The following is a 23,742-nucleotide window of genomic DNA, read 5'->3' on the forward strand; positions in this document are numbered from 1 at the left end:
ATTCTCGTCCCCAACCTCGTGCAGGTGCGGCCCCCTGCGGCCGGCTCCGTCCTGTCACCGTGTTTTCAGTTCTGTTTGTTCTAATAATAAACCGCCCTGCAGCAGAGTGACCCTAGATCCCATATAAATATTTACGGCGACGCTCAGCTCCCCCAGAGTGGCCCCTCTTGCCATGTGACACAGCCCTGAGCTGCAAGGCCGGTCCCTGGTGGCCGCGGCCGGGGCTCCTCTGGGCGGGCGCGCGTGGGCCTGGCTCACCTCGTTGGCCAGGGCACAGGCCCCGCGCTGCATCTGCACATGAGGTCGGCTCTCTGGGGCTCAGCGTGGGCGCTGCACCGGGGAAGCTGAAGGGAAATGAGCACTTCCGATTTTACCTGGTGTGCATGGCGCTCAATCATGCCTAGAAAACGTAAATCACGGCCACACGCAGGAGGCCGAGCATGTGTGGGCACGTGGTACTTGTCTGCTCAATTTTTCTATGAGCTTAAAGCTGCTCTACAACCTAAAGTCGTTTAAATACGAGGGAGGCTGCGAGCGAAAGGGGCTGCATTTGGGCACACGAGAACTAAGACCACCCGCTGCTCTGCCTCCAGGAAAGCCAAGTTATACCCCAGTTTTATGAGCCTGCTGTTCAGCAGGGAGGGGATCTGGGGCCCCACGGCCCCCAGCTGTGACCTTAGACAGGCCTGGAGGATGTGCCCTGGCCCGAGCCTTGCTGAGCGACACGCCCAAGGTCACTTGCTGCGGTGCCGGGGCTCCAGGCACCCTCAGCCCTTACAGAAAAATCAGAAAAGCAAACACAGAGAATGAAACTGTGAGCTCCTTCCAAGCATTCAACAAATATTTATGGAGAGCCCACGAACGAGCCCTGGGTGTCCTGCGCCGCACCAGGTGGTTGAAGGAAGAAGTGCGGCTCTCGTCTCCGTTTGGAGGTACAAAAAAAAACCCCTGAGCTTCCAGAAATAGGAGAGGGCATTGGAGGAAACTGAGTTTCCCCGAAATCATGTCTGGAGCTGCTCAGATTGCTGGGGAATTCTTAAGAAAGATCCTGAGATGGTAATGAGGCTTTGGATTGGGCCAGAACAGTGGTCCTGCCACCCTCCCTGCTGCCCAGAAATGAGAAAGTCCTCCGGGTCCCGGCAGCTCCCAGGTCCCGACCCAGCTCCCCACCCAGTGCCTGGCCCTCCTTCACTCTGCAGCCCATTTCCTGTGCTGACCCCACACCCCGCCCACATCCCCGCACCTCCACCCCACTCACCCCACGCCCTATGTATACACCCCCTCACCACCATCCTGCACACTGCACACCCATCTACACACCCAATTTTTTCATATCTTGAAGCCTCAGTTCTCTCACCTAAAAACCACTCAAGAAATAATAGTGAAACCCTCCCTTTGGAAGATTGCCAGTAAGCCCATATGGGGTGGTTATGTAGGTGGATGTGTGCATAACTAAGAGGGGGTGCCAATAGCTCCCCTTCACTGCGTGTGACAGTCCTCCTCCCACCCCAGAGAGGTCTACTTCTCTCCTCTTGAGCCTGGCTCACCCTGTGACCCGGTTTTCCAATGAGCGGCAGTACGAGTGACCCTACGACATGTTGCCCCATACTCAGAAGATACCCAGATGCACGCCCAGAAGCCATCTGGTCTACCAGAGAGAGTGGATCCATGGACGGCACTGAGGGAGCCAGTGGTGACCCTTATATGGGAAAGAGGGCTTTTTAAACTTTCCATCATGGACCGACTGCCTCCTGAACAGTCTTGTGAATGACCCTGCAAGGCTGGCAGAGGGAGTGGACATCTCGTGCTCAAAGTCCTTAAGTTAGGTGTGTGTGTGCATGTGTCTGTGTGTGTGTGTGTGTGTGTGTGATGTACGTCTATAGACACTTCCCCTGGTGGCTGAGCAGAGGTCAAGTGGGAGCAGGTGTCAGTCACCTCCCATCCCTCCCACCCTCAGGACAATGACTCCACACTCACCGGGAAGGCAGGAGATGCATCTGTTTTGCCTGGTTTCCCCCCATTCTGTTCCCACTCTCTACACTGCACACGGCACCATAGGATGTTTGAATAAATGCAACTCAGTTCTGTGTAAAAAGGACGAAGCCTTAAGATGCATTTAAACATTCAGCCGGGCCTTTGCTCAACCTAAGATTGAGAGTTATGGTCACACAGCAGACTTGTATAAACAACGCTAGGTATGACTGGCCCGTTAAGATTTTATATGGTGCTCATCACAGGTGTTTCTATCTGGACTAATTGAAAGCTCTTCTGAAGCAAGATCCTGGACCAGCCTCCACCTCCGTGGTATCCAACAGACCTTTCGATCTTCTTTTCTCCATTATGTACACTCTTGCATTTGCTCTCGCAGTATTTGGCAGCTTTTTATATTTCCTCCTCTAAATTCTCATGTGTGTTTGAAGGACTAACTCCTTGAGAACAAGGGGGTGCATCGCAATTCCCCGACACCCATCAGTCATGGTACTTAGCAGAGTCCTTGGCATAAAGAAGGAGCTCAGTAAATGTGTTAAGAGCCAGAGAATTCTTAAGAAATATTTACTGATGATCACAAGTTAGCACAGATGATTTCAAAACAAAGATATGTAAGATCTGCCCTAGGCTCATCAAAGAAAAGTAGTTTTAAGAAGAAAGGGAGCAGATTAGCTAATTTTATTTAAAAAATAGAAGACAGATGTATGCGTGTGCGTGTGTGTGTGTGTGTGTACTTGCCTCTCCAGTGGTATTATTTATGAGCATAAGCATGATCTTAAGCTGGAGTTGGATAGTTTCATATTGTTTTCGGGAAAGGACAGCCACAGCACTGAAATTTCTTGTGTCAAAATGTTCCCCCTTTATTTACGGCAGGCTGAGCCAACAATCCTTATTATTCCCCATAAACAACGGCAACAACACCAAAAAGCGCCCCATAAAAATTAAATTGTGAAATCTAAATTATTTATGTGATTTCATTTGTTGGATGCATTTTGTGCCATTGAGAGCCTAGCTTCTTTCTAATGTCATAAGACTATTAGGAACTGTAATAATCTTCAGGGGATGTAAGATTTATCAACCCTTGCAGAATGGGATGAGAGCCAAGGAAGGAGATTAAGGGATACTGGTGAAATTAATCAACCTCCGCTCTGTGTACCGGCCAAGGGAGTGCAGTAGGTTATTAGTCAAACATTTTACACGGTAGGAACACAATTTGACCACTTCCATATGCTGAATTTAGAATTATGTTAGTCTTTTCCAAAAACAATCCCATAAAAATGTCAATACTCGAGTCGCCTAATGGCTTTATTCACTAAAAAGGGAGTTTACATACAGAAAGTGGAAGAGTGTTGCTAGTCACTAGCTCGCTGGGAGACATTATATTTAATCCTGCCGCGGAAGCCAGGCTGGCGGATCCACACACCGAGAAGACTGATGAGGGGATGTGGATACAGAGATTCTCATACATCACTGTTTTCTTTACCATAAAAGGAGCTGGCATATGTTCCCCAGTGAAATCTGAATGGGCTGCAGTCAGTGGCCTCGAAATATGAGCTTTCCCTTCTCACTGGAGGCAATGTTGAAGCTTTCTGGAATAGATAGAGGCCATCATTCCAGTCCTAACACAAAATGAAACATCATTGTGGGAGCAATTTTGAAAATGTATGAACTTCATAAAATGTTCCATTTTCCACATTGTGAGTTTGGCTGCACAATCAGATCATCCGAGATTGGGAAGAGTCCCTTATTAAAGCCCCAGCCTCTTTTTTTTTTTTCCCATTCGTAGGATGCTAGTGGAGAAGCTGGCATTTGCCATAGAGCCCATTCTGTCAGTCACGAGACAGGAAAGAAACACGTGGCCTTATGTCCCACGTAAAGCATGGCCCTTTCTGTGCCGTGCAAAACCAAAGTGGGAGGTAGCCAACGACTTCAGTGCTATTTCTCAATGAAGAAGCCGTGACACATTTATCACTACAACCCATATCTCCAATTTGCACATAATGAGGCTTAAAAAGACTCTTCATTAGGTCCACATGAAAAGTGACTGCCTCGTCATAGGAGTCAAAAAGAAAATTTGGAATATAAATTTATCGGTTACTACATCTTTCTGAAATAAACCAGCAGCTCCCATTCACTCCAAAAGAGTATAAACGTGAGACACAAACTGACACCATAAACTACTGTGAGCACATTGATGGTAGGTAAGCCTTCCAGCCTTTTCTTCAAGTAACTAAACAAAGCAAATGTGCGTGGCCATCAGGGAAAAACAGATTTTTCTTAAAGACTCTGACTTTAGGGTGACCAAGAACATTGAGAATCTTACATTTTCTCTCCTAATGGAGTGAAAAGACTCATAACGGTCCCCAACCAAGGACATTGCTCGTAACCAGATCTTGACCAGTCAGGAAAATGGACAATCACATGGTGTTGAAAGAAATAAGGTATGTGATGCACAAGTGAGAAGCCATGACAAGTGCTCCAACTTGGTGAGATACCCAACGGACCCCAAACTCAAGTCAACCCTCCAACAACATGCATGTGGTGTGCTATGTGTATAGGGTGTGTGTGCATGTGTGTGTGTGTATGAGTGTCTCACACACAGTAAAGGTTATATAACCTAATCCAACCCATGTGTAGAAGAAGATAGAAATAAGTGGGTTTTTTTTCTTTTTCATTAATAACAACTAATTTAGAGCAGTTTGGGCTCTCAGCAAACTTAAAGGTTATCTACAGAGATTTCCCACATACCCTCTGCCTCCCCAAACCACAGCCTCCCCCATGGTCAAAATCCCCACCTGCTGCTGTTTGTTACAAAGGATGAACACACGTCCTCATCACCCAGAGTCTGTTGTTTACCTTAGGGGCAGCCTTTGGTGTCTGTACATTCTGTAGGTTTAGAAAAATATGTAATGACATGTGTCCATCATTATGCTATCACACAGAGTATTTCCAATGCCCTGAAAATCCTGTGTGTTCCTTCTATTCATCCCTACAAACACACACACACACACACCTGGCAGCCTTTTTACTGTCTCTCTAGTTTAGCCTTTTCCAGAATGACATAAAATTGGGATCATGCTGCTGTAACCTTCTTAAATTATTCACCTAATAATATTGTTACTCACTTAATAATATTATTATTCACTTAATACAATGCATTCAGGTTTCCTCCATGCCTATTCATGACTTGATAGCTCATTTCTTTTTAATGCTAAATAATAGTCTACTGTCTGGATGGACACAGCTAATTGATCCATCCACCTACTGAAAGGCATGTTGGTTGCCTCCAAGCTTTTGGCAACTATGAAGAAAGCTCAATAATGGTTCTGTGCAGATTCTGGTGTGGACTTGCTTATTTTTTTTAACTTCTTATTTTTTTAAAGATTATTCATGACAGACACCGAGAGAGAGGCAGAGACACAGGCAGGGGGAGAAGCAGGCTCCTCACAGGGAGCCCGATGTGGGACTCGATCCCCAGACCCAGGATCATGACCTGAGCCGAAGGCAGACTCTCAACTGCTGAGCCACCCAGGAGTTCCTAACTTTTTATTTTAAAATAGTCATAGATTCACAAAATATTGCAAAGACAGTGCAAAGATATTCCAGGCACCTTTCCGCCAATGGCTGCATGTTACATACATATAGTAAAATGTGAAAAACAGGAAATGACACATGGGTACAACCTGTGTGCCTACTTCTGTGTCGTTCTATTATTTGTGCAGATTTGTGTAACCACTGCTGGCTCAATAAGATATGGAATATTCATCACCACAAAGGTCTCCCTGGTACTACCCTGATGAGTTGGGTCCTCCACAAAGATACATTGAATTATTTAGCTCTATACCTATGGATGTGGCCTTATTTGGAAATAGAGTCTTTGCAGATGTGATCAAGATGAGATGAGGCCACACTGCATTATAGTAAGCCCTAAATCTGATGACTTGTGCCCTTATCAGAAAAGAAGAGGCACAGACACTTACAGGGAGGAGATCACATGAAGATGGAGACAGAGGCTAGAAGGATGAGTCTGCAAGCCAAGGACCACCAAGGATGGCCAGCGACCACCAGAAGCTGGAGGAGGCAAGGAAGGATCTCAATCCTCCCTTGTAGGCTTCAGAAGGAACATGGCTCTACTAACACCATGATTTCAGACTTCTAGCCTCCAGAACTGTGAAGGAATAAATTTCCATTGTTTTAATTCCCCTGCTTTGTAGTCATTTTTTGCAGAAGCCCTGGAAAACGAATGCCTATCTCTTCTTATATCTACCTCCCCTGCTACCCACCCCACTATCTGTAACCCTTGCCAACCACTAATCTGTTTTCCTTTTCTCTAATTATGTTGTTTGATGATGTTAAACAAATAGAATTATACAGTAAGTGACATTTTAGGATCCGTGTTTTTTTACTCAGCATAATGCCCTTGAGATCAATTCAAGGTGCTGTATCCACAGTTCATTACTGTGTCTAGTTGAGTAATATTCCCTGGTATGGATGCTCCATGGTCTGTTTAACCATCAATCTATGGAGAGACATCCTGGTTGTTTCCAGTTTTTAGCAATTACAAACCAAGCTACTTTAAACAATTACCTACCCTCATTACTACTAGCATAACTTTTCATTTTTCTGGAGTAAATCTCCAGGACATCAAATACTAGATTATATTGTAAGTGCATATTTATTTTCTTGAGTATCTGCCATAGTGTTTTCCAGAGTTGACCACACCATTGTATATTTCCACCAGCAATGTAGAGAGACTCAGCTTCTCCATGTCCCTGCCAGCATTTGGTGTTGACACTATTTTTTATTGTAGCTGATCTAACAGGTGTGTAATAATAATTCATATGACTTTTTAAAAAAGATTTTATTTATTTCTTCATGAGAGATACACAGAAAGAGATAAGCAGAGACAGTGGCAGAGAGAGAAGCAGGCTCCATGCAGGGATCCCTATGCGGGACTCGATCCCGGGACTCCAGGATCCCGTCCTGGACTGAAGACAAGTGCTAAACCACTGAGACACCCAGAGATCCCCCTCATGGATTTTAAGCTTAAATTTCCCTAAAAGCTACTGATGCCAAACATGTTTCCATGTGCTTTTCTTCTATCAAAAATCCTTCTCCGTGAAACATCTCCTCATGTCTTTTGCACATTTTCTAATTAATTTTTGTTTTAGTGTTAAGTGTTCTTTATATATTCTACATACTAGTCCTCCATCAGATCTGTGGCTTACAAATATTTCCTCCTGTCTGTAACTTCTCTGCACAGAGTCTTTCTGTTAATAGGATCTTTTTTTTTTAATTTTTATTTATTTATGATAGTCACAGAGAGAGAGAGAGAGAGAGAGGCAGAGACACAGGCAGAGGGAGAAGCAGGCTCCATGCACCAGGAGCCCGACGTGGGATTCGATCCCGGGTCTCCAGGATCGCGCCCTGGGCCAAAGGCAGGCGCCAAACCGCTACGCCACCCAGGGATCCCTGTTAATAGGATCTTAAAACTCTTAACAGAGTCCTTTACAGAGCAAAAGCTTTTAATTTGAAGAAGTACAATTTATATATATTTTTTCTTTTCTGGATTGCATCGCTGATGTCCTATTGAAGAACTCTTCACCGAATCCTAGATTCTGAAGATTTATTCCTATGTTATTTCTATGAATTTTATATTTTTATGTTTTACATGTAAATCTATGATCCATTTTTAATCTATTTTTGTACAAGGTGTGAAATTGAGATTGTTTTCTTTTAACCTATATCTAATTTCTCCATTATTTGTTTATTTATATCCTTTTTATTCTAAAATAAAATAAATCAGTATTCCCCATTTTTGAGAGATTCATAGTAACTCCTATAACAATAAATGTAAGAACTAGTGAAAATTAAGAGTCTAAGAAATAAATACCTGTGTCCAGCTTTTCATTATTTTTAAGTATTACTTTAACGATTCTGACCAATACAGCTTTGATAACAAGGTTTGCATCACCCCAGGGGTTAATCTGATGGCACCTTAGCAGCTAGTTGCTTGGTGCAGGTGCATATAAATCCAGAATCATGAGGTTTTTGTATCAGGAAACTACTTCTAAAACAAAGCAAGATGTAAGAAGAGATTATTAAAAAGTATAGGAAGCTAATATGTCATCCGGGAAGTAGTTAAGAATAATCAGAAAAGCGAGGATGGAAGGTCTGTGTGGGAACAGTGGCTCTCTTCCTCAGGGAGCGTGGCAGAGACACATTGCCAGCCAGCATTGCCGCCTCGGAAAGCTGAACCATTTATCTCCCCTGGAACCCAAACATCGTCTCAATATCTATCAGAGCCTCCTTTTAGAATCGCCCTCAGTCATGTAAGAAACTACCAGTAATCATTTCTTTAAAGTCATGCACACACAACACAAATACACACAGTTATCAAAATGTCAACACACTAGTTGGAGATTATTTACCATAGCTGACTGAATCTGAATTTTGGCTATTTTCAAAGTCTTAGCTCCACATTCATAGGATACACTTCTAGGGTTAAACATTTTTTAAAGGTTGAGCTTTGCTTAAAAGAAAGAGAGAAAAAGGAAAGGAAAGGAAGGAAGGAAGGAAGGAAGGAAGGAAGGAAGGATGAACTATGCACCCTTCCAAAGGAATTCTCTGGAAAGCAACAATTTTTTAGTGTATAAATTTGTGTTCTTTTAAAATCCATAAACATTGCTTTATTTTTTTTAATTGTAATGTTTAATTAAATATACTTGGGAAAATATACCTGACTAATTTTTCCTTTTTAAAAAAGTCTTTCTTTCCAGGTTTCAGTTGAGCGAGAGATACCCCCCCCCCATATTATTTTTGGAGCTTTGTGTGTTTTCCTTGGCCAGGAGAAGAACATTGTGGTACTCTGAAAATACACGGGCCAGACTTATATAGAAAAAGAACGGGTAACACACACATTTATTTTGGCCCTTTCTTGAACTCCCACTGTAAAATATGGAAAAAGATGTTTTGAAAGATATAAACTCACAATAATTTTTTTTTTTTTTAGGAGAGTGTAGGAAAGAAAAGCAGCTACGTTTTGGAAGCTAGGCAGAGGGAGTTCCATTTCCAGAAATAAGGCACACCGGGTTATTCAGATCATCTTCCCCTTTGAACATAATAAAAGGATGATTGAACTCTAAAGAAGCTCATTTTAAAGTTCCTGGCCAGCTGACAGGATAATAAGTAATTGTCAGGATGGACAACACGTCAGGAACCCAGAGGGGCTTAGCCATGCACAGAACAGCTTTTGTCCTGTGGGCACCAGCCAAAGCAAGCAGAAATAAACTGAAATTTCATGGCTCTCAAGGTTTGGAGACACGCAAAAGTGGGGGCTTCTCCAGGAAGTCGTGCCCCTCTAAGGCTAGGGTCAGAAAGCCCACCGTCTCCATGCAATGTCTAGCAAATTGGATGGAAAGCCCACCCTGAAACCCAGAATCAACTCATGCGCTTGGAACCAAACCCGATGAAGCAGTAGGTACAAAACAAGATAAAACCGAAAGCCAGAGCATGCTTCTTGTCCAGTGTTGAAATCTGGCCCCTCCAGGTCAGGAACAGGATGGAGTGAGTGCTCCCAACAGGTGTCCTCAGCATCAGATAAGGCGCCAACGGCAGAGTCAGGAGCACAGACGGGTGCACGGACTGGGAGGGAAGGAGCAGACGGTGTGCCTTTCAGAGCACAGAATGGTGCACGGGGCAAATGAACATGCTAGAGCTAAGGAGAAGGTCGGGGGGGCGGGGTGTCGACAAAAGCAGAAAGCAGAGCGGGCCGGGGAGCATGAGCAGACATGCAGGGGCCTCGGTGAGGGTGCTTGTTTGGGGTTCCCAGCTTGAAGGAAGGAGAGTGGATTGGGGGGAAGTGATAGCGCTGTGTGACTTACATCTTTATTAACCAAACTCCCTTTCTTTGCTCCAGGAAGGCAGAGGAAGGGGGAGGGAGTGGGGGGGATGTCAGAGGAGGGGGCTGGGGCCCTGGTTGAGGGCGCCCACCACAGGGGCTGCTGGACCCTCCCTGACGGGATGTTGGGCCTCAGGGGCAGGGAAATCAAGAGCGGTTGTTAAGCAGGTGTCTTGAACAAGAGGTAGATAATAGTACTGTTCAGAAACAAGCATTGGGATGAAGACGTGGTGACAGAGGCGAGGCACGAAGGCTGTTGTATTTGAAACGCTCGTGCAAATCAGGAGGGCTGTGGGCTGCGCAGATGGGTGCCTGGGTCTCTAACCCAGGGACGTGCCTCTGGGATCTTCCAGCACGCAGCTGGGCATAAAGTCCTGGCTGGAGGCTGAGCTCTGTCTGGGAGACGGGGTGGAAGAGCGGCCAGGGAGGAAGAAGGGAGCAACTGGAGAAAGGACAGGGACCCAGCTGAGAAGGAGCAGCCGGGGGGGCAGGGGAAAGCCACAGCGAACCTTCCAGAAGGCATGGCCACCTGGTTTCTGTGCTGTTGTCAGGGCGGACCGGGGTGGGGGCAGGTGACGCCCCAGGGCTAGCAACAGGGAGCCCCAGGACCTTGACTTGGTCTCTGGGAAGCTCTGGGAAGGGCCACCTGCTGACAGTGATCGGGGTGGGGGCAGGGGGATGGGAGAGGGAACCAGAGACGTTGAGTCATAGGCATCCTTGGTTTTGTGGAAGGACAGTGGAGAAAAGATGCAGTGTTGCAGGGAGATGAGGGTCCGGGGAGGCCCTGCCATGAGGTTGGAGGGGTCATGACGTGTCACAATGAGCCACCAGAGGATGCAGAGAAGGGGCTGGGGCTTCGGGGAAGCAGGAAGGACCCAGAGCCCGGGTCGGGTGCTCCTCAGAGAGACGCGGAGGAAAGGGGTGAGCATGCAGGTGAGCCAGCGGGAGAGGCCAGGTGCGCGGCTGCGGAGGCACGACCCCGCTGGCCCCCTGCTCGGCCGCTCTGGCCTCTGGCTCCGCTGCTGCCCCCGACAGGGCTGTCCGCCTCCCCCAGGGTGGTCCCCATCCCCTCTGCTCGTCTGCTTCTCAGCGGCGGGCAGAGGGCAACTCTCCCTCCCGCCAGCTTTTGGATTTATTCGAGCCCTCAGCAGAGAGGACGATGCCCTCACATTGGGGCGCACAATCCCCGTTCCACATTCCACTGGTTCCCACAACCTGCGTGGAAACACCCCCCTGACACTCCCAGAACAATGCCCGACCAGCTGCCCAGGCATCCCGCGACCCCGTCAGGGTGACACAGAAAGTTAACCAGCACGATGTGCCGCCAAGCCACCTGAGCAGGATCTGGCTGCCGAAGCATACCTGTAAGGGACCCTACTACCTCCCAGCCTGGCTAGACCGCCTGCCCTCCCGGGTCACCAGCAGGCAGGTGGCCAAGGGTGGGAATTCTCAGCCTCTATGATCACATGAGTTAGTTTCTCATAATAAATCCTCCTTCATAGATGTAGCCCTAGTACATGTGTGTATATCTACTGAATGACACAGGTGTAACCTCCATGGATACATAGCTTCCTGCCCCGTTTCTCTGCAGACCCCTGACTCGTATGCCCCTTGGGTAGCTCTCTCTGCCTGTTGCCCTGGAAGAAAAAAAAGTGAGGGTGACCTGCCAGCAGCTTCCCAGACTGGCCCACTGTGGGCTCATAGTATGGCCGTGGGTAGCTTCTCTTTGGATTTTGGTTTCTTCATCTGAATTAGGATTAACAATGTTAGCTGGTTGGCCTACAACCAAACAAAATAAGAGCAATAGAAAAAGAATCAGCACCAGGGCATCTGGTGGCTTGGTTGGTTGAGCATCTGCCTCTTGACCTCAACTCAGGTCTCCATCTCGGGGTCATGGGTTCAAACCCTGCATTGGGCTCTGTACCTGGTGTGGAGCCTACAAGAAGAAGGAAGAGGAGGAGGAGGAGGAAAAGGAGGAGAAGAAGGAGAAGGAGAAGGAAGAGGAGGAGGAGGAGGAGGAGGAGGAGGAGAAGGTGAAGCGATGCCACAGAGCTTGCACCACACAGGGCCCTGCCTCAACAGTTCACTCACTCTGTGCAACTGGGTCCTTTTCATTCCTAGGAAACCAAAGTCCCGGCCCTAAAGCCAAACGAAGGCTTAATGCAGAAGCATCCTCCCACCTTTATTGCATAAAAAGCTGATTTCAAAGAGAACTGAGCAGATACATTCTTCAAAACAAGAGCACGAAAAGTGCAAAATGAGCGCACCCCTTCATGTACTTATCCATGAGGGGATTACATCTTCTTTATTTAAAAACGCGGTCCCCAGGGTCCGCAAGCAGAGGGCGATAACCCGGGTGTGCACGGGGAGTACCCACAGGTGAGTGTGCAGGGAACTCCCGGTGGCAACCCCAGGCGGGCAAGACAAACGAGACCCAGATCAGCCTAGTGCCAAAGAGCCTTCCTTGCACAGTGATCGCCCCCCAAGGCCAACTCACAGAAAAAGACTTTATAGGAGCTTTATATCAAAGAAAAGCTTTTATCAGCTTTCTATAGCTTCGATTTAACTTGCAATAATGATTGTATTCTTCTCCGACACCACGGTTTTTTAAGCAGGTGTGCAAGAGAGGGAGAAGAGAGGATGGATGGTTTTTATGTGGGTGTAAGAGAGGGGGCTGAAGGAATCGTCCTATTTTATGATGATTTTTAAAGATTATATCATTTATGTGAGTTGTGTTTCCTGTGCCTGCTTTTTAAGGATGATTCTTTTTTTTTTAAGATTTTATTTATTTATTCGTTAGAGACACACAGAGGGAGAGAGGCAGAGACACAGGCAGAGGGAGAAGCAGGCTCCATGCAGGGAGCCCAATGTGGGACTCGATCCCAGGACCCCGGGGTCACGCCCTGGGCTGAAGGTAGACACTTAACCACTGAGCCACCCGGGCATCCCAATGATGATTCTTTTAAACTGGGAATTCATACAAGCAAAGCTTATGCTTGTGACTACTCCTCAGATTTCACACATGCGTGAAGCCAGGAGTGTCCATTAATAATTCAGAAGACCCGGCTTTCATCCCCTCTTGTCCCATGGTCTGATACTTGGGATGCTAATGTGAGGAGACTAGGAACCATGCAGGTGGCATCCCACGGCTCCAACAAGCCTCGCCCGACAATCCCAACAACCACTCAGGGAGACAGCAGTGTCGGTCCCGTAGGATAACCCTCTGTCTGACTCTGGCCTCCTACCAGGTGTTCACTTTTACACAAAATGGGCCTTTCCAGAGCATACATTTCTTTCTCCCTCTCTTCTGCAGCCTGTCTCCAGATGCTCGTAAACAGCCGTGCCTACAGGGTGGCCACAGAGACCTCCTCGAAAACGTTGCCAATGGCGCAGTGATTGGCCTCTATCCGCAAGGACCTCGATGTCCTATTTGGGAAAATTGTTTAGTCATGAGTGCAATCTGTGTGAGATGCAACAGCAAGCGAGGGTTGCGAGAAATGATCTGACTTGCATTACAACTCCTAGGCCGGGAAGGCTCTGTTGGGTGACCGCTCCCTGTATTTTTCCATCAGCGGCAAAGTCGTTAGTGGCATAAAGTGTCACTAACACGTGAAAGGATGACCAGAGGAGAGAGACTCATTCCACTTGACCAACCCAAACACCTGTGGATCGGGTTAGGTGCTTCTTATCCCTTGGTTCTGCAAGTAGGTTCTAGAATCTCTCAAAGCAGAATCGGGAGCATCGCAGGGCTCCAGAAAAATCTGCTGGCCCTACAGGTGAGTGTGCGGTTGAGTCACCCAATCCTCCACCCTTATTCAGCATGACCCACGAGGGCTTGGAGTATGGAAATCCATCCAGACGGGGATTGGACTCGGGGCACCCGCAGCGTCACACGGGTCAGCCAAGCCTCTGCTTCATCAAGGTGATTAGTCACGTTTCTGTCCCCGCTAGCCTGCTGCCTCCCAGCGCGGGAAGACCGCCCCTGTTCTTCCTTTCCTACCTTGTGCCGAACAACTAGAAGTGAGGGAGGGTAGGTGGGCGTCCGAAGCAACCGCAGGAGCCGCAGGACCACGGAGAGCCGGTGCCTACCCCCCAGCCAGCGGGGATGTCTCTGCGCCTGTCATCACAGAGCCTGGCTAGTTAAGAAGAAATGTGGATTTTGCTTTAGCCTAATGAAGCTTTGCCGTTTTTAAAGGACATCACACTGTGATCGCCACGGTCGCGTTAAAAGATAATGCTAGCCGGTGTTATTTTTAGCACGAAGCCTAACGTACAATCTCAAGTTAGGCAGCAGGATCCTTGGGCCTCCCCAGGGTCTCGTTAAAATGAGATGTTTCCCTCTAGAGGTTCACTCGGTAAGCAATGTTTAAACTTTGTAATCAGGCTGCCCTGAGTTGCCATTCGAGAAACAGTTTTGAAAACAAATCCTCCGTCAGACTGTGGCTGGTGCCCTGACAGTCGAATCCCAGTGACTTCAAATGTAGGGAGAAAATGATCTTTGAATGAAAGGTGTCGAGAGCTTTCAGTGCTCTAATTAAGATCTAAGAAGGTACGTATCCAGCTAGAAAGTCACCACCGCATTAAATTATACTCTCCTGAGTAAGCCAACATCAGCTTAACGGCATTTTCCGGGTAACGAGGTTGTGAACGCTAATCCCGATTTTGAATGCGGGTTGGGTATTAACTGCTTCGACTAGAAAAGGCTGGGATTCTGAGAATAAGACCACTTTTAAAATTAGTCAAGATTGTTTTTATAGCTGGCAGACAGCCACACCTGTGATAAAACAGGGCTCGTCGTCTACTCAGCTTTCCGTTGCTGAGCACACGCCCAGTCTCCTCAGGAGGAAGTCCCTAAAAAGTGGAATAAAATAAAGATCGTCGCAAGATGGATGTAATATTCCATCTCCTGTGGTTGAGATGAAACATTTCATCTAACGGAGGTGATGTGAGGCTGCTGTGTGCCCACCTGGGGTGTATTTCCATTCTGGGGTGGGCTGGGAGTCACCTCGTCGCTCCTCAGCGGGGTCCCAGCCCGGGAGGCTGGCCTTCACCCCATAAGCATGAGGGTGTCTGTGTTCATAGACAACAGCTCTGCTGAGACGGAGCCACCAAGACTGGTTCTCAGGCATTTCTGGACATGCTAATGCTCTGCCAGCAGGTGGTCTGCTTTGCTAGTGCACCGTAGTCCTTCCTTCTGAGGGTGACATTTATCTCAAACCACTGACTTTCCAGGCTGGCTCAGACTCCTAAACCCGTCTTGGAGACCAGTAGGGCCAATGGGTCAGGTGAGAGACCCCAATCAGTGGGAGTCTGGGAAATTCTTCATGAGCTGAGTTTGGGCTGCACCTTGACCCACGTCTGTCAGTCCAGCTTTGCGATTTGATGAGCGACCTGATGCCACGGGGCCGATACCTAGAGCCAGAGTCGTTAGTGAGCTCTCCACATGATCGTGACACCAGGCTGTTGTCGCGAGAATAAAGTCAGAAGTGCAGTCTCCTTGGGAATAAATGATTTCCTAGTGAAAGCGATGTGCTCAAGGATCCACAAACTGAAATGAGTCCTGCTCCCAATATAAACAACAAACAACCCCAGGAAGGCATGCAGGGAACACTCCTTGAATCAAACAGACCGGAGACGATCTGGACTCCACTGAGTGGCCTGGCTAGGTTCAACTGATGACAGACCACCCCTGGGCATAGGATCATGTCACCTCCAGGGTCATTTTCCATGAGGCCTCAGCTTTAGTAAGGAAATAAAATGTATATGTAGACTCTGATATCAAAATATATACACTTATCTTAAGTGCTTTGGAGCAACAGACCACGTTAATTTATTCAACAACAACAAAAAATATGTTCGCTGCCTACGATGCAGCAGGCCCTGGAAAGCCAGATGCAAGATAGGAATTTTGACAGATTCCAAATCAAACACCTCTCAAGGCCCAAGGGCTCTGAAGCATTAGGTAAGCGTGGACTGAATTGACATGCTCGTTACGTATCTCCATTTCTGTGAACTATACCATCCACTCTCACTCGTTGGACAAGGGTGGTCACGGCCCCACCATAAGTGCAGTTTGGGTCAGTTTGAAAGCCTCGTTCTCTGGTCAGGACCAGGCCAAATCTAATCCAGCAGAGCAGGGAGGAAAAGCAGACACACATCCACCTGTAACGCAGGAAAATCTAATCGCCCTGAGGAATAACACACGGCTCAGTGATTTAGACCAGGCATATTTCCCCGCCTTCCCAGATTTAGTTTGAAGTAAAATCCAATCACCACCAGAACACAAAGTCTAGGCCCTCTTTTTAGGCAAGACACAGAAAATCTTCCATTCATACCTTCGCAAGGTCAGACACGCAGGTACAAAGTGTCGTTGGAATAGAAGACTTTGCCGTAACAGCAAGAGAAACATCTCGTGGATGGAATTTGTGCACATCATGCAAGCCAAGAAGATCGCCCTCAGGATTCTTAGGGTTTCATTAATGCCAGTCCTTATTCCATGCCCACCGCCACCACGTCGTGTGTGAATGCAGACTGGCTTTACTTATTATACAGTATGGTTAGCACTGCAATATTCACAGAATAGTCTTCCTGGTTGTTAAGTTTTGTATTATTCATATGTTACCAACCTCCTTCTGTGACCCCCAGACCTGCCAGCTTGGGGTTAGCTGTGTGTTTCAGGTACTAGCGATGCCATAGGACGGTCTGCTCCTGCTGCTCTAACAGGACACCACAGACAGAGAGCTTAACCAGGCTCTGGGGGCTGTAGGTCCAAGATCGGGGGGGCGGGGTATGTCCAGACAGGGGTAGGTCCAAGATCCAGGCAGGGGGCAGGTCTAAGATCTGGGGCAGGGCGGGGGAGGGGATGTCCAAGATCCAGGCAGGGCAGGTCCAAGATCCAGGTGGGGGTAGGTCCCGAGATCCAGGCAGGACAGGTCCAAGATTCAGGTGGGGGAGAGGTCCAAGATCCAGGTGGGGGGGGAGCGGGTCTAAGATCTAGGGGAGAGGTCCAAGAACCAGGTGGAGGTAGGTCCCAAGATCCAGGCAGGACAGATCCAAGATCCAGGTGGGGGCAGGTCCAAGATCCAGGTGGGGGCAGGTCCAAGATCGGGGGGCAGAGGTCTAAGATCCAGGCAGGGGCAGGTCTGATGTCGGGTGAGACACCCCACTTCTTGGTTCACAGATGACATCCTCTCGCTGTGTCCTCATGTAAATAAAGGGACAACGGGCTCTCTGGGGTCTCCTTTACAAGGACACCAATCCCATCCTGGGGGCTCTACCCTCACAACCTCATCCCCTCCCAAAGACCCCACCTCTCAACACCATCATCCGGGGGTTAGGTGTCAGCATATGCACTGGGGGGGCCACAAGCCATCCGTCCACAGTGGCAGTTTGTCATGTGCTCCTCACTGCACATCTGATGGCACGTCTGATGGCCCTCGAGCCCCTCATTCAACATCAGTCCAGGGAAAAGCACACGTTTGCCACAGATGTTCTTGGCCAGTGGGTCCTTTAAAGTGGAAAATTGCTTTGCTCCTTTAAGTGACACACAGGACCTCCAGCTGCAGTGCGCTGTCTGGCACCAGTGGGGTCGGGCTTGGGGGGCAGGAGGTGAGGGCCCCCACATCCCACTCCCCAGGACGGTGGTCAGTTTGTGTGAGGGGAGGGGGCTCAAACAGAAGGGGCCACATGGGAAGTTCCTCAGGACCTTGAACAAAGTCCTGTCTCACGTGACGTCTTTACAAGCTGGGGTGCTTGTCAGTCACGCGGTGGCCCTGCGCTGAAGCTCACCAGGAATGCTGACCCAGACACCAGCAACGCTGGGGTGCTCAGAGAGGTGAGAATGGAAGCAGGGAGCAGGTGTGGGCGCACTGCGGGGAGGTGCCATCCGAACTGCTGGCCACCTGCCTCCTCTGCTGAGGCCCAGCTCGTCCTCATCTTGGGGGTGCCACTAACACAGGGAGGGAGAAAGCCCCCTCCCCATGAGGGAAACACACGCTTTTGTTCAAAGCTGGTTTTTCAGGATGACTCACAGAGAGCTATTCTCACGGGTGCTTAGCCTGTGTGTCTGCATGTTCATCTCCTCCAGCGACCACAGAAAATCCATGACCTTCAGCGCAAGGGGCCTTCCAGCCTGTCTCCACCTCTTCTCCTTGGAACGCTCTCCAACACCCCCCACGCAAGTCTATAAAGACCAAGGAGATCGCATGCCTACAAGATGCAGACGCTTCTTGCTCTGGTCCCTGCTCTAGAAGAGAAGCCACCGACGTGAGTCACACACCCAGAGCCCTGTGTGTCTGCAGGGACCAGCTGGGCCATCTGGTCTACCGGCCCCACAGCGCTGCGGTCACCCCCACCGCCGCTGCGCCAGCCCGCCCTGGCCAGCGCCACGGGCCCCTGGTGGGTTGATGAGCCCACCTGCTTGTCTCCAGTGGCCACTGCGCCACCACCTCCAGCTGTGAGCCCCACGAGAACAGAGCCTCACTTACCCACTGTACCTTCCAAGACTACAACATCTTTGGGCGTGTGGTAGGAATTCAATAACTACTTTGGGATGAGCACGTGCATATTTACAGTGATTACACTGGGGCAGGGGGACAAAGAAACTGAGAAAATGAAATTTACTTTTCACTGAATTCTCTGAAGTGTGATTTTTTTTTTTCAAATCTATAGCAAACAATGTGTTACGGAGAATGACAAATCCTGGAAGTAAATAACCCTTCATCCAAAAGGTGATCCTGTGCTGAAAGGGCCTGTTGGGTCCTCTCAGGCCAACGGAGGAAAGGCGGGGCAGCCCGAGGAGCTTCAGCTGTGCCCCAGCCCCTTGCTCCCTTCACGGTCCCGAAACCAATTCTAAAACATTCCCTCCCCCCAGTGCAAGAAGGGAGGTGCTTGTAGCAGGAGGGCCCGGTGTCTGTGCTTGCAGCTACATCCCTGCAGGTCCCTCACCCTGGGTGTGGTGACCCTGGCCACTGAAGCTTTCAGCACGTTGCTAGATATGTGGCCACAAATGGGTGACACCTGAGGGTGCAGTTGCCAGCCCCGTGGCACGCCTGAGCGGAGGCTGGCAGGTGAAGGGGCCCTCCTTCATGTGGTGAGGACCTGCTGCCAATATAGGTGAGGCCCGAAAGGACCGTGCTGTGTCATTAACGTGGGTCAGCCCTCATGTGTGCTCCGTCGAGGCGACTGGCTTTGGCTGGTTGGACAGAACTAGGTTTGATGGGTTGGTTCCATTGGGAAAAGCTGTTTCTAGGGGAAGAGTGGAAACATCAAACAAAGAAAAGGTTCTGAGAAAGGTCAGCCCTCCATGTCCTGCTATTGTTCTTGACGCCCCCCAAAAACAACACTTGGTGAAGGGGCCCCCGGGGGCCCGGAGTGTGTGCTCCTAACGGTGCGGGCGGCCAGAGGAAGCAGCGAGCGAGCAGGTCAGAAGCGGGGGCGCCGCCGCCCCCGTGAGTCATCTCTGGGCTCCGTGCAGCGGCCACAACTTCAAAATAGGAAGAGGGGGGTAAGACAGAGAGAGAGAGGGAAGGAGGGAGGGGGAGAGAGAGGGAGAGAGAGAGAGTGGACGTGTGGCGGGGGAAACAAGAGCCACACTGTTCCTCCAAAGGCAACAAAATAAATCACCACTGGGACCTAACAGTCTCCATGTTTTTTAGGAATCGATCTAGAAAACAAACAAGTAGGAAAAAAAAAGAAAAACTTGGGTGCGTCCAGGGCTGGGATTCGGGGGCCTCACAACCGTAGCAGCAGGGAGGTCGCGGTGCATTGGGCCTGGGGTTCCGCTCGCTGGCAGCTGGGGGTGCCCCAACAGTCACGTCTGGGGCAGAGGCTGCAGGGGCCCCCCCTCGTGTCCTGGCTTCGGGACTCCGAAGCTGACGAGGCCCCATCCCAGCGGAACACACAGCCACGACTGCCGGCCCCCGGGGCCAGGGACGTCTCCAGGCCTGCCGTCGTGGACGCTGTGCTGCTGGCAGCTCTTCTCTAACCAGAGTAGATGACAGAAGCATCCAGAACAGTAGGAGGGCATGGGCAACACACAGCATCGGGTCCATGGGGTCAGCCCAGGACCTGCTCTCCTGCCAACAACCACACACTGCCCACACCAGGATGAGGTCTGTGGGTCGGGATCCACAGCACACAGCAGGTCAACACAGCGAGCAGGCCGCACTGCACAGGATCCACACCCCATTCCGGGATCCACAGCACACGCCAGGATCCACAGCACACGCCAGGATCCACACCCCAGGATCCACACCACAGTCCGGGATCTACGTCACACACCAGGATCCGCTGTGAGCCACTTCCCAACACCTTCCTTGCCCAGGCACCATCCTTGGTCTTCCCCGTACACTGAATGGAGTCTTAGCTCCCTGCTCCCCCGCACCCCCCACCCCGGGGCTCATCCTGGTTCCCTGCGTGGTGAGGGCCAGTGATGCGAAGCGGTTGGTCAGGGTTGGTTCTTTGCTCTCTCCCCATGGGATGACGTCTGCTCCCACCCACCCATGCCCCCTCCCTGCAGGGCGAGGTGACCTGAGAGGTCGCGGCAAGCTCAGCAGGGTTGTTGTAAAGCCACAGACATGTGTGTGTGGAGGACACCCCAGAGCCGGGCGGCTGGCAGTGTAAGCAGCACCCCAGCCTGCCCCCCTCCAGGCTCCTGCACCCGCCCGGGCACTGTCCTGTCCCTGTCCATTTGGGATCAGCTTCTTCCTCCTCCCAAGGGTCACACAGGAGAAGCCTTGCTCACGTGGATGCTCCCCATGTTCATGGAGCGGCGGCCGGCAGGCCCAGGGCTCACTCGCAGATGGGGATGAGTGTCCCGGGGACCCAGCACTACAGCTCTGTGACAGGCGCTCAGCCCCAGGCATGCGGGCCTTGCGCAGGTGGCGAGGCCAGCCGGGGCAGGGCAGCTGAATGAGGGCCTCCAATCCACGGCCGCGGGGTGCTCAGGGGGCCCGGGCACCCCAGGAAAGCTCCTGCTCTCTGGGCAAGGGCAGAGGGCGTGCTGCTCGGTCAGCCCTGGCAGGAGTGACCTCACGGCCACCTCGGGATGTGCTGTCCTGCTGGGAGACACTTGTGCTTGGTCTGTGTCCCCATTCCTGGCCCAGAGCTCCTGGACCCCATGCTGTTGGCTAAGGGAAGGGCTACAAGGGTGGCAGGGGTGTCTTGGGTTCACACCAAGGCCCTTTGAGCCACGCCTGGGTGCGTGCTGGGGGACTTCTGGGGAGCCCCGAGGATGGAGCGGGTTGCCGGGGGATCTAACCACGTGAGGATGGGGCTGGAACCTCCGGCCCTACTCCCTGATCTCCGGGGAGGAGCGGTGGGGTCAATGACCAGAGGCCGATGACTGAGTCCATCACTCCTGTGCAATGAGCCTGTGTAAAGACCCAAAAGGAGGGGTTTGGAGCACCTCTGGGTCGATGAATCCTGGGGTGCCCAGACAGGCGGGTGGGCCCTGGACCGGAATGGGGGCCCCTCGCCGCCTCCCACGGGCATCGCCCTATGCACCCCTCCCCTCTGGCTGTTCCTGAATTGTAACCTTTGTAGTAACTTGTCACGTAGCAGTGAACAATTTTCCGGTCAGTCTGGACCCGCGACCGGTGTCTGCAATGGGGTCGTCTCGTGGGGCCAAGCCTGTCACCTGCGGGGCCTGTGCTCGTGGCAGGCAGACAGCGTCAACAGTGGGCTCAGGCTGGGACCGGAGAGTCTGCCTTTGGTACTAACCGCCACCTGCACCACGCGGCCTGCCCTGGGACTGCACCCCGAGCGCTAAACACCGAGGTAATAACCTATATCCTTAAATATAGAATTAAATAAATGAACTATAGTATTGAATGAGCATAGAATCAAATCTATATTATTAAATACTTGAAATCATAATAAAACTAAACTGAAATCATAATCAGGGCCATTCTGGAGAATTCCAGCCAGGCACTTTTTTGTCCTAATTCTTCCAAAAGACTTCCTCAAATATCAGAAAGGGAGACAGAACATGGAAGACTCCTAACTCTGGGAAACAAACTAGGGGTGGTGGAAGGGGAGTTGGGCGGGGGCATGGGGGTGACTGGGTGGCAAGCACTGAAGGGGGCACTTGACGGGATGAGCACTGGGTGTTATTCTGTATGTTGGCAAATTGAACACCAATAAAAAATAAATTTATTATTAAAAAAAAAAGGACTTCCTCAAAAGCCTGACTTCTGGGTCAAGTTCTAAGTCACAAAAACACATATTTGCTCTGTTTCTTCTTTGGAACGGGAGACCTCCGGGCTCACCAACAGCCCAGCTGCCTCCTAGGCTGTCCTGGGATCTGACCCAGGGCCACCTGAGAAAGCAGCATGCGGGGGCACAGAATAGCCAGGACCCCAGGTGTGAGTCCACCTGGCCCAGGACCGAAGGACAAGCCCCCTCCCTAGCCCTTCTGAGTCTCCTCCACTCTGCCAGAGGCTCACCTCCATTCAGTCATTTGATTTCCATTCATAAACTCAACCGCCCAATTCAGGGATCTTGAATATCGTCTTATGGCCCGGCCGTTCTTAGCCTCTGCTTCGTGGTCACAAATGGCTGCCCAGGCACCAGCCATCGCTTCAACGCTGCAGCCAAGAAGAGGTAGGGGGGGAGCTTGCATTCTGTCCAAATCCATGCTGTGTGCCTTCCTGGCTCAGGCAGGTGCATCCTCCACTTCCTAACAAAATATCCCTCAAGGCCTCCGAATTATGCATTGTCTCTCCAGCTTTGGGGTTTTACAAGATCAAATGAGTGAGACATCCTAGGTATTAGGAGAGTCTTGGATAAATGAGTGCCACTGACTGATTTCCTCTTATTTCCCAAGTTCTCTGTAAAACGTGAGCTCGTTTCTCTACTCTGTCGCAAAGACACATAAGTCAGTGAGCCCTGATCAAATATTCCTCTAAGGACTGCAGACTATTGATATCTTGGGTCATCATCCATAATGTAAATCTCCTCAACCTTTAAATGAAACGTAGACCAGGAGTTTACTCTAGGAAGAGCTATCCTGGGGATGTACGCGCTACGCGGCGTACAACCGATTCAGGGATCGTTTTATAAAGTGATCTATTTTTCTAGAGATTTTTCTCTTGCTCCTCATTATAGGCTGTACCAAGCCTGCAGACGTGTGGGCTAATTGATCATCGTGATCCGCCGAGTCGGGCTTATGTGAACAGGTGTCCATTCCTTGTCAGCCCCTAAAGCACGGAAGAGTTGGCCACTTGCTCGGAATCGGTTCCTCGGAGCAGGACAGCTTGGCGTGCGGCTTCGTATCCCACCTGTGCGAAAGGAAGGGGAGGCGAGGGAGAGGACTTTTCCCTTTAGATAACCACAAACAATCTCCAAATAACCCCTCCGCTGCAGGGAGCGACGCGTCTCTGTTTGCCAACCTGTGTTTGAACAGTCAGAATCACTACCTGAGCAGGCCCACGGGTCCGTGCCCTCGGCTGTGTGCATCTGATTTGGAGTGAGCTTGAGTTGTCACTGTGGGGCCACAGGCCAGTGTCCAAGAAATGACATTTGGAGCGAAGATGAATGATCCCCAGACCAGACGTTTGCGATGGTTATGATAAGGCCCTGGAAACTTACCTCCCTCGAGGAGGCCAGAAATATTTGTGTAAAACCAGATCAAATAAAAGGCCTCTCCCTGGTCCCTCAACTAAATCATCTCTCACTTAGTGTCGTTAAACAAATATTGGCCTGGCTGCGAGGGATGTGACCTGTGTGCCGTGAGTTTGTCCCTCCACCCCAGCTACCCTCGGATTTTTTTTTTAAGCCTTTTTAAATCCACTCCAAGGAGTTTCTTTCCCACCAATCTTCTCAAGAAACCCTGTCCTATGGCTTAGGTTTGG

General features: G+C 50.1%; 1 long non-coding RNA gene across 1 annotated transcript; it reads left to right on the forward strand.

Moving 5' to 3' along the window:
* The first annotated feature begins 10,735 nt into the window (after window positions 1-10,735).
* On the forward strand, window positions 10,736-18,491 carry LOC144313385 (uncharacterized). The gene is made up of 3 exons (XR_013379045.1): window positions 10,736-10,822; window positions 13,203-13,665; window positions 17,976-18,491. It is a non-coding gene; the product is annotated as an uncharacterized LOC144313385 (long non-coding RNA).
* The last annotated feature ends 5,251 nt before the right edge of the window (window positions 18,492-23,742 follow it).

This window comes from Canis aureus, chromosome 5 (assembly GCF_053574225.1).
Source record: "Canis aureus isolate CA01 chromosome 5, VMU_Caureus_v.1.0, whole genome shotgun sequence".
Lineage (NCBI taxonomy): Eukaryota > Metazoa > Chordata > Mammalia > Carnivora > Canidae > Canis > Canis aureus.